Below are 15,086 nucleotides of genomic sequence, written 5' to 3' on the forward strand. Positions count from 1 at the left end.
CTTCATATATCTTATCTTTGTTAGTTTCATTTGTCCAAATACGGAAATAAAACTGCTAAACGAATAAAACCCCTAATGAAATCTAGCTTATCACTCAACAGTTTGGGGGAGTCGCACCGAAATCGTCTACCCCCCTTTTTTGGGGGGGGGGTGCGATATGAAGGGGAAAAATCTAGGATCCATTGTTTTTGCAAGTGTTTTTGCTCTAATGTCCAAAACCGTGTACTTTTTTTTTGGGGGGGGGTGGATGACGCCTTTAACGCGTTGCCCATCTTACGTCCCCAACCAGCAACCCCCACCCTAAAAGCTTTTTTCGGGGGAGGATGTAGGAATGTTCCATGCAATTTTTAGTGTCTTAATAGAACATCGAACACTCCATATTTTGTATGTATTTAAAAGAGAAATTCCAGTAGTTGCAGTAAACACTGATTTCACGAGAAAGTCTGCAAAACCAGGCTTAATTGTCAGAATATCATCGAGGATCTAGATCTGGTACAGTTACATAAACTGAACTTTGTGAAATCTTGAAATCTACGCTGAAAAACGTTCACACTGAAGATCACCAACACAGATAGGCACATGTGGGGCAGTGTATTATTATTGCTGGAATAAAGACCGGCGAAAGTGACCGAATCCGCGCTTATTTTGCTTATTTCTCAGCAATTAAACAATTTCTCCCAGAATCCTTTGGCACATATTTTTTATTCATACAAACAGACACTTGGGTGGTCATTATATTAGATTCTGTAAAAAGTCAATTTGAGATCGTTACCAAAACTAGAATTAATCTTTAAGGCCATACAGAAGGTAGATAAATCAGGGAAGTACTTCATGTTGCTCTCACAAAATCATTATTGTTTTAGGCTCATGCCAGTGTATGTTGACATAACAAAAGCGACAACCATGACGGTGAGTTTGACCGCAATCTATTTCCCTTTTCCGGTATAGAGAGGAGTATTAAACAAATAGATATTAATTTCTACTGTGATGAAAATGTAATTATCTATGGTATTAATAATTACTCATCATAATTAGAAAGGTGGTGAGTCATTATTAGCATCGTGGGCGGCCATTATGATTTATTTTCAGTAAATATTTAGTATATTGTGGTATGGGGGATTCAAAAAGTCACTGAAATTAACCAGTAATTGTGATTTCCCCTTCAATTGGCATAATTACTCTTTGAATCAATATATTTTTCCAGAGTGAACAATGGGTGAAAATCGAAAAAGGTAATGTATGCTATTTAAATCAATTATGGAATCTCTCTCCAGAGCCAATCCACAAGACCAGCACTGATCTGACCACATTAGACACAATGTTGGGCAACACACTGTCACTTTCATATCAGCTTGTGGATCGTGCAATTCAAATGGAGCGTATTATTTAACATAAGTTAATTCTAGTTCACTGTTTTTTGGGTTTTCATTTGTTTTTGTTGTTAACACATTAAGTTTTATTTTAGTATATGGAATCAGAGAGATTTGAAGTAGGTTTATCAAGTCACTATTCTTGATTCATTGCACCCCCCCCCCACCTGTTCTACACCCCCCCCCCCGACATGACCATACGTGTAGTGAAGCAAGCGAGGCGACACAAATTAATTTTAGTACGATATACAATGAATATTACTGGGCTCATGAACCCCCCCACAAAAAAAAAAAGGTATTGAGAGAGTGTTGTGAGCTAAGGGAATTATACTCTTTTTACTGTAGATTTTTTTTTGTTGGGGGGTCTAACTGAAGGAGATTTGTTCTCTTTCTTGTTTCAATTAAAAATATTAATAAAAAAGAGAAACGGATGAAATGCATATTTTGACAATAAAAAGGCGTCTGCTTCTCATCAATATACCCCGATACCTCCCAAGATGATAAGTGATCAATCTCTATACAGTTAATGTTTGTTAGCCTGTATATATTCCTTCCGTGACCATGTTAGCTGGTAACCCAAACCGGTACCAGCAAAAAATAAATCCTTGGCCCATATTATACACGTGGTGGTGTTTTTTATGGCCTAAGACCCTAAGACATACCCGATATGTAACACTGAGACGCCTCAACTACGTATGTGTGCATGTTACTTAGAAAACAGACGAAAAAAAGTTTATGCATCACAAAACAAATGAATCAAGTGCCAAGTTAGATTTCTCCCTAAGATTATTACACACTATCATGCATGAGGCCTTATATTCGATCCTATATTAATTCCCCTCTTTTTATTATATTAGTTAATGGTTTGATATATGATATCAATGAAGTATAAATTAGGGGCGTTGCCGGGCCTGCCCCCCCCCCCCCTTCCAACCCATTTCATACATCAGTGCAGGAATTAGGAAACTAGAAGAAAGTGAAATGAATTAAAATGCAAAACGGTGAAATGTCATGTTATTTTCTTAGGTATTTTGTCAAAATATATCACAAGATGAAGATCTCTATTAGATTTTGTTCGCGACTTCAAAGAATTTGCCCTTTATTTCCCCACCTCATTTCGATGAGGAGGGATTTACCAGAAATATCAACGATTCATATATTAATTGTGTTGCCTTGTTATCATGTCAATGTTAGGAAAAGATTGCTTCTTCGATCATCATCGATGGTCATCTTCCGAAGTCGCGCACGAAGCGCCGTGCGCCTGTCCATTGCCATTTCGCATTGCATATGAATGATCGAATGCTCATTTGTTTTTAGGCCTATGTGAGAGTCAGCATATACATGCAGAACAGATGCATCATGGACACCAGTGGATGAGGATCAAATGAGGAAGTAATATAAGTTGTGGTCGGTTCCTGCGCGATTAAATAGATCAGTGACTTTTCAGTGGGCATTTGCTGGCTTTTGAGTGAACCCCAACTTGCCAAAGTAAATCTCGTTACGCTCTGCCTTCACATAAAGTTAAACAAGACTAATGAATCTCATTGTATTATAGGCAGCTTATCGCTTTCGTTAATCGCAACCAGCTTTGCTGTTTTTTTTCTCCGGTCCAATCGGATTTACATTTCACAAGATGTCCAGCTCATCGCCGAGTTCATCGACCAGGGGGTATGTCTTCGCCGTGGCATCGTTGTGCGTGGCAGTCTGTTCGAGATGGGCCGTGGTCGTTGACGCCTTCAACGTCGATACATCGAACCCCTTTGATTTTTCAACACAGCGATACAGGCAGTCAGTTTGGCCTCGCGCTAACGCTTCACCGGGAAAGTGGCCAGAATATGTAAGTACATGTAATGATTTTTTTTACTGGTATTCCTTTCAAAGAAACCTCTTGGATGTGGATCACAGGAAATTTGACATTCCAATGTAAGCATTGAATATATGATTAACTGGAGTTTTGAAAAAAAAAATCAACTTCAAAGTGGAGTTGTTTTCAGAAACAATGCATTCAATGTATTGTTGATCAGAAGCAATACATTCAATGTGATGCAGAACTAAAAACTTTATAAAAGCCCTTATTCATATCCGCAAAATAATTCTAATCACATTCCTGATATTGACAGTAACAGTTATGAATAAACGATAATAACTTCCATGAAACAACAGTTCTTCTGCTGATGCAAATAACAAAAAATCACGCCAATATTGAAAATATTGCTATAACCACGATAATAATCGGAGTTTGGGGTATTTACTCTTCATTAACCGGCAGAAATCTGCTATTTCATACCTTCTCATCCTGAAATATATGAGTGGTGTATTCAAAGTCCTCACAGATGAATCTCTTTTTTTGTGCGAATGAGCGATTTTTTTAAATCTCTGCGAAAACTGTTTTTGATTATTATATAAAAAGGGGGCTTATATTGGCAAAACTTGACGGCTTAGCCGAAATCGTTATCAACCAACCTGCCACTTTCTCCATTTACCATAAATTCAATACAAACTCGCTTCTCTACATGTCATAAATTGTGTGAATGGTACAATAAATATAGCAGTTTAGGGTACTCAAAGGCAGTATTATAAAATGCTCTCTGGTTGTTGAAGTTTGAACCACGTGCTTAATTTGTTAATTACTCACAAGTGGTTTTCTAGATTTGTATTGATTTATACAACGAAAATTGGCATTATCTTGAGTATAATGCGCAAAATGAACGTATGCGGATTATTCGTTGCTTTTCCCCTACATGCACTCGCGTACGCTTGATGCCCCCCCCCCGAATTTTCACCATAAAAAAAGAAAGGAAAAGGAAAGGAAAGAGAGTAGATGAAATATCCTATAATTTCTTGATATTATGTCAAAATGTGTCATAAACTTGGATTCTTGTTTAAAAAAAAAAAAACTCAAAATTTTTGCTCGTTCACTTCGCTCACTCACAAATTGTTTTAATTTTACCCGACATGCCTTATGACCCTCTCAATTTTTTTTTTGCTTATTACCACACTGCCGGAATGTATATCCAAACGTTTTATGTATGCTTAATACTCCTTAAGCCAGTTAGGCCAAGGCATACTCTAAAAAGTATGTTTAAATGCCAGTGACCATATTTCCCCATTATCTGATTACATTACAGTTACAATCGAAATCAAAGCGTTTGGGTGTTGTAATAAATGGCTGAATTCTGAGTTACTTCGACAACCAATACATTCCTGGTCGGGTAAACTAATATACAAAACTGATTTAAGTCATGTCCTATAAACAACTAACCCTATTAAAGGACATGTCCACCCCCAACGAAGAGTTGGTTTGAATAAAATGAGAAAAATCCAACAAGCATACATGTAGCACTGAAAAATACATCAAAATCGGACTCCGATGTAAAATAAGAAAGTTATGACATTTTCTCCCCATTGTCATGTAAAACAAAGTTTTATTCCATTCTGAATACGTGTGATTAACATGATTGTTTAACATTCGTGTGGTTTAAACAAGATGTTCCTTACTGTCAAAATTGTAAAAAGAAATAGTGAATGAGGGACATCATCGACTCTGATTTGCATAACACTGAGTTGTGCATGTAACTGTTCTATAAAAATAAGGGAAACTTTAAAATGTCATTGCTTTCTTTTGTTATATCCGACTCAGTGTTCTGCTTGTTTGTTTGTTTTTTCTCTTTTTATTAAAGGCGAGTGAACTGTGTGTGGTATATTATTGACCATGTGTTATAAATACGTAGTCTTTAAAATATACGTTTTAAGATATCTACTACAGATAATAAATTGACCTATAATTGTTTATGTATAGAGAGACTGAAATGTGTTGAGAGGAAAAGTAAATGTTTTGCTATTTGGTTACATAATTCCAGCGGTATATTGTGTAGTTGATTAACGTGTTATTATTAAAGTGTGTCTATATTAGTAGACTACACTAGCATTATGGGTCAGGAACATGGTGTGTGTGTGTGTATTTGAGTTTTGTCAGACGTGTATCAATCACATATGATTATTTACGTCTGGGACCGACCTTTAACGTCACCAACCGAAAGACGTGACTAGGGCTCGAACCTCGAACCTCTGCATCAATAACTTCCCCACAGCTTGGACTACAGGCGCACGCCACAACGCCCGGTTATATGGTTGGAGTTGACCTTTAAAGGGGAATCCAGCCTTGGCCATAAAATGTTGTGTTGGGAAGGAGAAAAATAAATTAAACAGAATGGTGAAAGTTTGAAAGAAATTGGACAAAAAATAAGAAAGTTATAGCTGCTTTAAAATTGAGATCACTGATACTATGTAGATTTCAAATTGGCAACTCAGTAAGTAAATTATGACATGGGGCAAGGACAACATTCTCATAGGCCATGTACTTTATTATCAGGGATTTGTGGTTTTCTCCAAAGTACCCATTCCCCTGGGGCAGTAATCTAAATATAACCCAGGTAGTATATTGTTTTATGTCCTCATGAAAGAAAAATATAATTTGAAATAAAACTTTGGAAAAAAATGACATTTTAGCCAAAATATGTATTGGAGTACATGGAGGAATAATAGCTCTATGGTCCTTGCCTTACATCACTATGACATCCCATGTGTGGCCAATTTGAAGTCTCCATGGGGTATAGTGATTACCAGTATTTACAACTTTTAAAAATTCATAACTCTCTTGTTGTTTGTCCAACATTGTTCAAACTTTCACCTATCAACTTGTCTGATTTTTTTTTTTTTCCTTATAAAAACATTTTTTCATTTGGGTTGGATTCCCCTTAATAACGTCTAGGCAGGAAATGTTTGTTCAATATTTGTAGTAAACATTACTTCCAATCACTTATTCCTGAACGGGAAATTTTTCTTTAAAAAAAAACAAACCCTGGACACAAGTCATGCTAGTTAGGCTTACTCACACTATAAAAACAACTGTGGTGTAAAACTGACACCAATTTGTGTTAATAGAGGACCACACACTGAGGTGTTAAAATTACACTCTAGAGATTGAACATAAAACCAAAGAGTGTAAATGTAACAACCAAAGGTGTTGTAATAACACCTATAGGTGTAAAACTAACACCACCAATTTAACACCGGTGTAAAATAACTGGTGTGGTCCTCTATGTCTATATTTTTGTTGTGTATCAATATGAATACCATGTCTACGTACTATGAAAAGGCTTTATTTTTATTTTCAGAGTGTAAATTACCCTACGATACTCAATGCCAAGACATCGAATTTCAATTAAGTAAATCTTGGAAATGTTCTATTTTCAATTTGATTTTCAGTTCAATTTCAATTTAGTTATATTATAATTCCGCAAGAAAATAGACATGAAAAAAACAATACGTTACAGTATGCACTTATATGTATTATAACCGAGAGTAACACATTTGTTATCATACAATTTGCTATCATACCTGCTTCTAAAATTTTAATTCCTATCACTGTCAAATCCAAGATAAAAAGCGATAAAGGGCCACCCTCTCCAGGTTTCATGACAAAGGAAAAAGAAAACAGAAAAAAGGAGAGATAGAAAACGAAGAAAATGTAATAGAAAGGGTGAAATATTAATTTTCCGAATAGGATTTTGAAATGTATCTGAAAAATAGAATTTTGTATTAAAGAGGTCAACCATGTTGGATATGTGTTTTTTTTTCTTCCTATGCCCCCCCCCACCCAGGCATTGAATACATAAGATTTAATCTAAAACTCATTTGGCGCTAGCATTTTGTAAATGCAAGTTTTAATTTCTTACTAAAGCTGCCCGCAAACTATTTCAAAAGCGAGAATCTACGTTAGTGGTTGATTCTTACATTATATATTTCCTAAAGCAATGGACGAGAAATATTTATAATCACCGGTTTGGGGGAAACAGACTATATTTGAGAACCACTAGAGTGAAACAATACAAACAAATCAAACTGCAGTGCCATCCGAATTCCTTTCACCACTGATCAAAAACATATTTGCTCTAAATTGTTGTGCTATATTATTTTGTTCAGATTAGCCTCAATTATTAAAGGATGTTTGCATGGATAACTAGGAAAATGGTTTTTTTATAATAGATCACCCTGTGTGATACAAATATTACGCTTGATTGGAAACGCTCGGTAAAGGTCATTTCACGTTTCATGAAATCTTTTTTTGTTGTTGTAATATGGTAATTTTAAAGTGTTTTCTAAACGGAAATAAAAATAAATTCTGCTGAAGCAATAAACGTTTATTTGGTTTAGAAAGGAAATCAAATATTTCATTTTCACTTTTTCTTTCTGTGGTTTCCTGATAAACTGTATTTCTTTTTAATTCCTGTACGTTTTAACCTTTTTTTTTAGCTGCAAAAAAAATTATAAAAGAACTGAACTTATAGTACAGTATAGTGAACAAAATCAGCCAAACAAGCCCGGGTAAGAGCAATGGACTATGGGTAACTAAATTGATGGAAAAATGATTGATACATATATAAAAGAAATAATAAATAAGTAATGAAGAAAATTGCTGACAAGTATTTCGTACGAAGGTGGACGGAAATTGAAAACCGATTTTGAAAATATCAAAATACAAAATATAACCCGTCCATCATCTATTGATGTAAAAAAAATTCTGAAAAATCGATTCAAATATTTTCTCTAAAGCTTGAGTTCAGGAATGTGATCCTGCTAGATTTCGACGATTTTATTTGCATCTCTTGATTTTCTGAACTATTCCGATGGTGGCTGCCACTCAAACTTGAAAAAAGGAACATGATATCATGTCGTCACCAAGTCAACCAAGACGACATTTCTTCTTAGTCATTTTTTTTTGCTCATGAAAATTGCCCGGTTAGGGTACCAGCAAGATAAATAACCCTTCTAAAATGTCTACCAAGCTCAGATTTCTACCCTGAACCTTGTATGTACACTGCTGACAGAAAACAAGAAAAAAAAATAATAAGAGTCGGGTTCTGATAAATGTAACAACTATTAATTTATTTTTTAAACATCAATCATCTCCTTATTCGAGTCATCTGTTATGCAGATTGCAGCATTGGGGACCAATGGGGCAAACACTGAAGTAACAAATTGTTGGCAGGTCGTCGCCTGCCCCCCCCCCCCGACTGCATTTCTGGCACAAGATACATGATTATGCGTCCATATTTCATGTATTTAGCAACGGTTTTGCGTTGTAGTTTACACAGATCAGATTTCAATGGCATCCAGCAGGGATAAAATGAAAGAAGAGTAAAAATGGCACTTTTGAGTGTTCATGACTTTAATGTGATTAACCCACCCATTTCCCGAATTACGATAATTCGCCATACCATTTTCTGGAATTTCCTCATTTTACTTGCTCCGTCCAATGGCTGTGATCATCAAGTTACAAAATATGTTTGCTATTAACTTTTTTAATTGCATATGTCATGGTCGCACTGCAGTGAAAGTGAAACATACATTTACAATCCTAAGTATCTAGACAAGTCCGACATTAATTTGTGGTTATATGCCACAATGTAAAAACTTCTTATAAGACCTTGTAAGAAATGGGTCATTCTAGTTTTAAAGATAGAATTACATGCCATGGTATTATGCACATTTTATGTACGAGTATTGTAATTAAGCTAAACAATGTGGCCAATAAGTCTTTCAGTCTTTCTTTGACAAGGGCGAATCCATGACGGGTGTCTGGAAAACGAAGACCGAAGACCGGGGACACGTATCACACTCTTCGTTTTCCAGACACCCAATCCATGACGCACTGAAAGGGAGGTCCACTCAATAAAACAAGTGACAAGCATAAATTGTCCTAATAACCCCCCCCCCCTTCCCCCTTTCCTGGTCAATGGCCTATCGGAAAGGGGTAGAGGCAAGGCCTAGGAACAGATGCCCTGTAGACCATTTAATCAACATTTTTCTTATTTGATCTGAAAACTTTTCTTGATTGTCAATTTTGGGGCATGAGAATAGGTGAAAGTTTTTGAAGTGATGATCTTATTTTAATGAATATTTGGATGAATATTTCAATGTGCCCCCTCCCATTTTGCAGCCCTATATTCTTTATCTTTTTTTATTCCATTCATGCAGGCTGTTGGTGGGGGCTCCTCGGGCTGTCTCATCGGGGTATTCTCCGGACATGGGCATAGGACGGAGTGGCGCCCTCTTCAAGTGCCCGATCGATACATCTACCAGTGTTACCGACGCTGACTCCGAATGCCAGGAGATTGTAGTCGATACTACCGGTGAGTCTCTTTACCTTGAACACACTGGCATACAGACGAAGGCGCTTGAAGCCATGCCCCCCCCCCCCCCCCCATTAGCCATATCTGACGCTACTGCGTTCAAGTCTGAATCGAGAGATCGGAGTATTTTATGAAATTCGATCATGATAAACTCAACACATGATCGTTATTTGGGGGCTTATGTACAGAGAAAAAAAAAGAATTATATAAATTATATTTATAAATTATATAATCATATAAATTAATTATATAAGATTAACAAGATCACGTATTCTTAATAAACAGTGAATACAGGCAGATTGTTATCCCATGGCAGATTTGGGGCATTATTCAAATTAGTCGTTGATAAAACTTCTGCTTGCCATATTACCAATAAACCAAGGTGTCGCTGCTTTGTGAATATCATTGAAAGATTTATTCAAACATCAATATGCAAACTCCTTTTTATGATGGAAAACATGCAAACTAAATGAGATCAGTTTGTGTTCTCACAAAACACAAGCCCAACTGTTCCAAGGGTTCCACTCTCCTTTTTGTCTCACCTCCTTGGCAGAGTATTGCCAGCCTGACACTTGCACGATTTTGTGTCACGCATTGGCACGACTCAAGTCGTGCCAGTGCACAAACTAGTCGTGAACTGGCGTGAAGTGTGCGTAAACACGTCGTGACATGTCGTGACTGCGTGCCATGTCGGGACGAGAATTTTGGAATGTTCAAAATTTTGGTCACGAAAAAATTTAGCCACCGGGTCGTGAACTATGCGCAAATTGTTCATGAACTCGTCGTGAACTCGTCGGGACGATGCGGGAGGATGCGTGCCAGTGCGCGCCATGCCACGACTGTCACGAATGGTTCACGAACCGCTCACGTCGTGTTCACGAATAGTTCAGCACGACACCGTCCGAATTGCGCAAACTGGTCGTGCCAATGCGGGAAGTGCGTAAACTATGCGCAAAGTATGCGTGAACTCGTCGTGCCAGTTCGTGTCAATGTGGACACTGACGGGCACGCATTCGTGAACTATTAGTAAACTCGTCGTGAACTTGACGTGAACTATGCGTGAACAAGTCGTAAAACAGTGCGGGAGCCTCCCAATTCGTGCCCCAAAATGGCACGACTTGCCACGACAAAATCGTGACCAAAAGTCGTGCAAGTGTCAGCCTGGCATAAAGTTCATGAACAGTTTGCGCATAGTTCACGACCCGGTCGCTAAATTTTTTCGTGACAAAAATTTTGAACATTTCAAAATTCTCGTCCCGACATGGCACGCAGTCACGACATGTAACGACGTGTTTACGCACACTTCACGCCAGTTCACGACTAGATTGCGCACTGACATGACTTGAGTCGTGCCAATGCGTGACACAAAATCGTGCACGTGTCAGACTATGGGCGCCGCTTTTCCAACGTTGGTGATGTCAACATCAAATCTTAATCGAAGGTTTTTTGTATTTATTTATTCTCAATTGAGGTACTTTATTGTCCATAAAATTTGAACAGATACAAGTTTTTACATAATCAAAATTCATATCACATCACACAACAATATTTAACCGAAGGTTAAGTTTTTGAAATGACAGCAAAACTTAGAAAGTATATGGACCTATAGTTCATGAAACTTACACATTAGGTTAATCAAGTATTACTAAATATCCTGCTTGAGTTTCAGGCTATATGACCAAGGTCATATGTCATTTAGGATCATTGAACTTAGGCCATGTTGGGGGGGAATCAACATTGAAATCTTAACCTAAGGTTAAGTTTTTGAAATGTCATCATAACTTAGAAAGTATATAGACCTAGCTGATGAAAATAATAAAAAGACAAGTCCACCCCAACAAAAAATTGATTTGAATAGAAAAAAAAATCAAAAAGCATAACACTGAAAATATCATCAAAATCGGATGTAAAATAAGAAAGTTATGACATTTTAAAGTTTCGGTTAGTTTCGAGAAAATACCCCAGTTATTATGAACATCCTGGCTGGTATGCAAATGAGGAGAATATGACGTCATCCACTCACCTTTTCTTCTGTATTTTATTATATGAAATATCCTAATTTTCTCCTCATTGTCAAGTGATACAACGAAAGAAAAGTAAAAGAAAAGGTAAGGGATGGACATCATCGACTGACTCACCTAGTTGTGCAAATCACTGTTTTAAATAAACATGACCAAGACCAAACGTCATTTAAGGCCAATGAACTTTGGCCATGTAGGGGGTATTTGTTGATTAACCATCATAACTCTGAAAGTGTACGAATCTAAGATTTGGACATATTAAGAGTAATCAAGTTTCAGGTCACATGTCCAAAGTCAAAGGTCATTTCAGGTCAGTGAACTTTGGCCATGTTGGAGGTCATTGTTAAATTGCTCTCACAACTTTCAAAGTTTAGGTATATATTTCATGAAATGTGGACATAGGGGTAATCACGTATCACTGACAAATCTTAGGTATCAATGTCCAGTGTCATTTAGGGTCAATAAACGTAGTATTGTATCATTATATGAATGGTGTTTTTTGTGTGTGAATTATTCCATAGTATTTTTCAAAATCAGCACTGCTGCTATATATACATGTATTAAATCGCATAATTCAGCTGAGACTGCCAGAGACGCTCCACTTGTCTAATATTGAAGTTTAACTTTTCAGTTGGCATATTTTGGTCCGATCTTTCAGTTTCATGGATTTGAAAAAAAAATGTATGACTGAGTGTGATTTTAGTAACCTGCCATATTATTTCCGTTAAAAGATTCAAATCACTCATGTCATTTGAGATTTGAAGTTATTTTTTTGAGCGAAAAATATTAATTCTAAAGTTTAACCTGTCAGTAATCGCAACAAATATTCATTTAGGCCCTTTTCAAAATACCAGGAATTTAGAGTAGACGCCAAACGTTAATAGTGTTTCAAAAATGCCCTTGGGTTTGAAGTTATTACCAATCGAGAAGATTGAATCCTTATATGTTTCAGATAATATTCAAATTTGCATGAGATGAGTTCATTGGATTTAAAAAGCTAAGTAATTCTGCTATTAAAAAATACTTCATGAAAAAGTCTCTAAGACCAATTTTACTAGTCACCAAATCATTAGTGATCAAGTTATTCATTTGCATAAAATCTAACCATGCTATAAGGCTGTGAAAATATTAAACTGCAAATGATCATTCTGAAGACCACCGACAAAGACAAGCGCAGGTGGGACAATACACTGTTATTGCTTCGAAGAAAAATACCCAACACCTGGCTAAAAGGCCATGCTCACCCCCCCCCCCCACCAATTACTAGATTTTAGTCGAAATCATTTTAGATTTCACAAACAAGATATCTGGCATTTATCTTGAAGCGATATCTTGATCAAATTACACACCGAAGAAATATAAAGGTATCGGGTCTATTGAGTTTGCGTTGATCGTTAAAGTGATTGGTTAACATTGGTTTGACTTTTAAAAAATCTGAGCGAGAAGGTCACACTTCTCACCTGTGTCTGTGAGATGTTACAAAAATGAAGCCCAGAAAAAATTGCATTCGAAAATCATTATTTAGTGCTTCAAAAATTGAAATATAAAGTGACCGGAAATACCATCTTAATTTCATCCCATACACTTATGTGCACTATTTAGGCGTCTATAATATTCATATTTACATAATCGGGGTTTGCCTTGTAGTTTTAGCTTTTCATTGTCGATAATGGTTGTTTTTAGGGTCTATTAGTTCTAATTCGTGCAGTTGTACACATGTTTCATCTTGGTTTGAGAATTTTTTTTAAATCGGCTGCTCCCAAAGTTAAACAATACCTTTAAGAGTCATTTCAGTATCATTTATCTGATTATGCTTTCGCACTTTTTGGATGAAATACATTGAAAGTGAAATGGAGCTGAGCTAATTGCCGATGAGGAAGTATGCTGAATTGCTAATTGGTTATAATTAGAATTGATAGTCCCATTAATTGAAAATGTGCCATATCAAACAAAACCAAAAATGAAGCAAAGAATATTTTACTTCATTGTTGAAGAGCTGATGCACTTACTTAGGCCTATAGGTATACTTAGATTCCAGCCAGAGAAAAAAAATAATCGAGGAAACTCTTTTAGACTCAATCCTATGTGTGGTAACATACAGAAACAAAAACGTGCTGATTCAAGTGAAGAATAGCATTGTTTTTTTTCCAAACGGAAATTTGTCTTTTATAATCTTTTTTAAATCATTATGTATTATTATTTTTACTATTTTCATTATTAATATTATATTATTATCATTATTATAATTATCATTATTGTTTTTGTTGTCATTGGTATTTTCATTATTATCATCATTATCACTAGCAGTAGTAGTTGTCAGAGACGTCAATCCTGGGGGGGGGGGCAGGGGGGCGATAGCCCCACCAATGAAAATATTGGGGGGGCAAACATATCGTTTTGCCCCCCCCCCCCAATAATTCCGTATAAGTGCAAAAATAAAATGAGATTGTAATGTTACAAAGAAATCAGCAAGCGAGGTTGAGATACACAACTCGTTCTTTATTTAAAATCGTGCTCAAAATGTCAGCTTTTCCAATTGTAATGTAAACATTTTCAGCTCGCGCTTCACGCTCGCATGATTTCTTGAGCAAAAACCCATACTTAAATAAATACATACCCATGATTAAATAGGTGAATAGAATGTCCCGTTTGCAGGTTTAAACCTCAAAAGAACTCCCACTTCGATTTGCAATAATCTTTTATTTGATTTGAAACTCCTTTTTTTCATATCGAAATATCGAAAACTTCAGCTCGCGCTTCGCCCTCGCATCTATTGTTCATTTAGATACCTGTCTTATTTATTGGTACAAAAATGCTTAGAATATCAAGCTTTCAGGTCAGAATATAAAGAAATTTATGCTCGCTCTCTGCACTCGCAGTATCTGTGTAGTGAGATATATATCCTCCTCTACTACAAAAAGTCCTATAAAGAGGTGCCTTTTTCATGTTTTCAGGACAGTATACTAAAAAAATTCAGCTCGCGCTTCGCGCTCGCAATAATTTGTTTGTGAGATATGTGTTTTCTTTCTCATGACATATATATGTGTGTGTGTGTATGTATAGGCCTGTGTGCGTGTGTGTGTGTTTGGTTGTTTGTTTTGTGTGGAACGTTGATTCATGATTTTGCCCCCCCCCCCATCTGAAAAATGGATCGACGCCCCTGGTAGTTGTATCATTATTAATATAATCATCATCGCCATCAGTATCATCATTTTAAATTATTTCCAGTGTCAGTTCCATTGTCGATATATTTTCATGGGCTATTTATATCATGACATGATAATTATGAAGAAAGATATTGTGGAACAATATGTTATTGGTTTGTACAAGCATTTTCATTATGAACCATGTAGTTTCTTGATGTGTTTCAAAATATGTAAAATGCTTAATTCCTTGTCTTTTCATTATGTTTATAGATAATGAAAAAAAAGGGTAGGCATGCTAGCCATTGTTATTAGTCTGTAAATGAAAATCGAAAATGAGAAATGTCGGAGAATTTT

At 36.3% G+C, this 15,086-nt stretch overlaps 1 pseudogene; it reads left to right on the top strand.

Annotated features, from left to right (window-relative positions):
• Window positions 1-2,555: 2,555 nt before the first annotated feature.
• Window positions 2,556-15,086, top strand: part of LOC121426307 — a 48,086-nt pseudogene continuing 35,555 nt past the window's right edge.

This window comes from Lytechinus variegatus, chromosome 13 (genome assembly GCF_018143015.1).
Source record: "Lytechinus variegatus isolate NC3 chromosome 13, Lvar_3.0, whole genome shotgun sequence".
NCBI classification, from domain to species: domain Eukaryota; kingdom Metazoa; phylum Echinodermata; class Echinoidea; order Temnopleuroida; family Toxopneustidae; genus Lytechinus; species Lytechinus variegatus.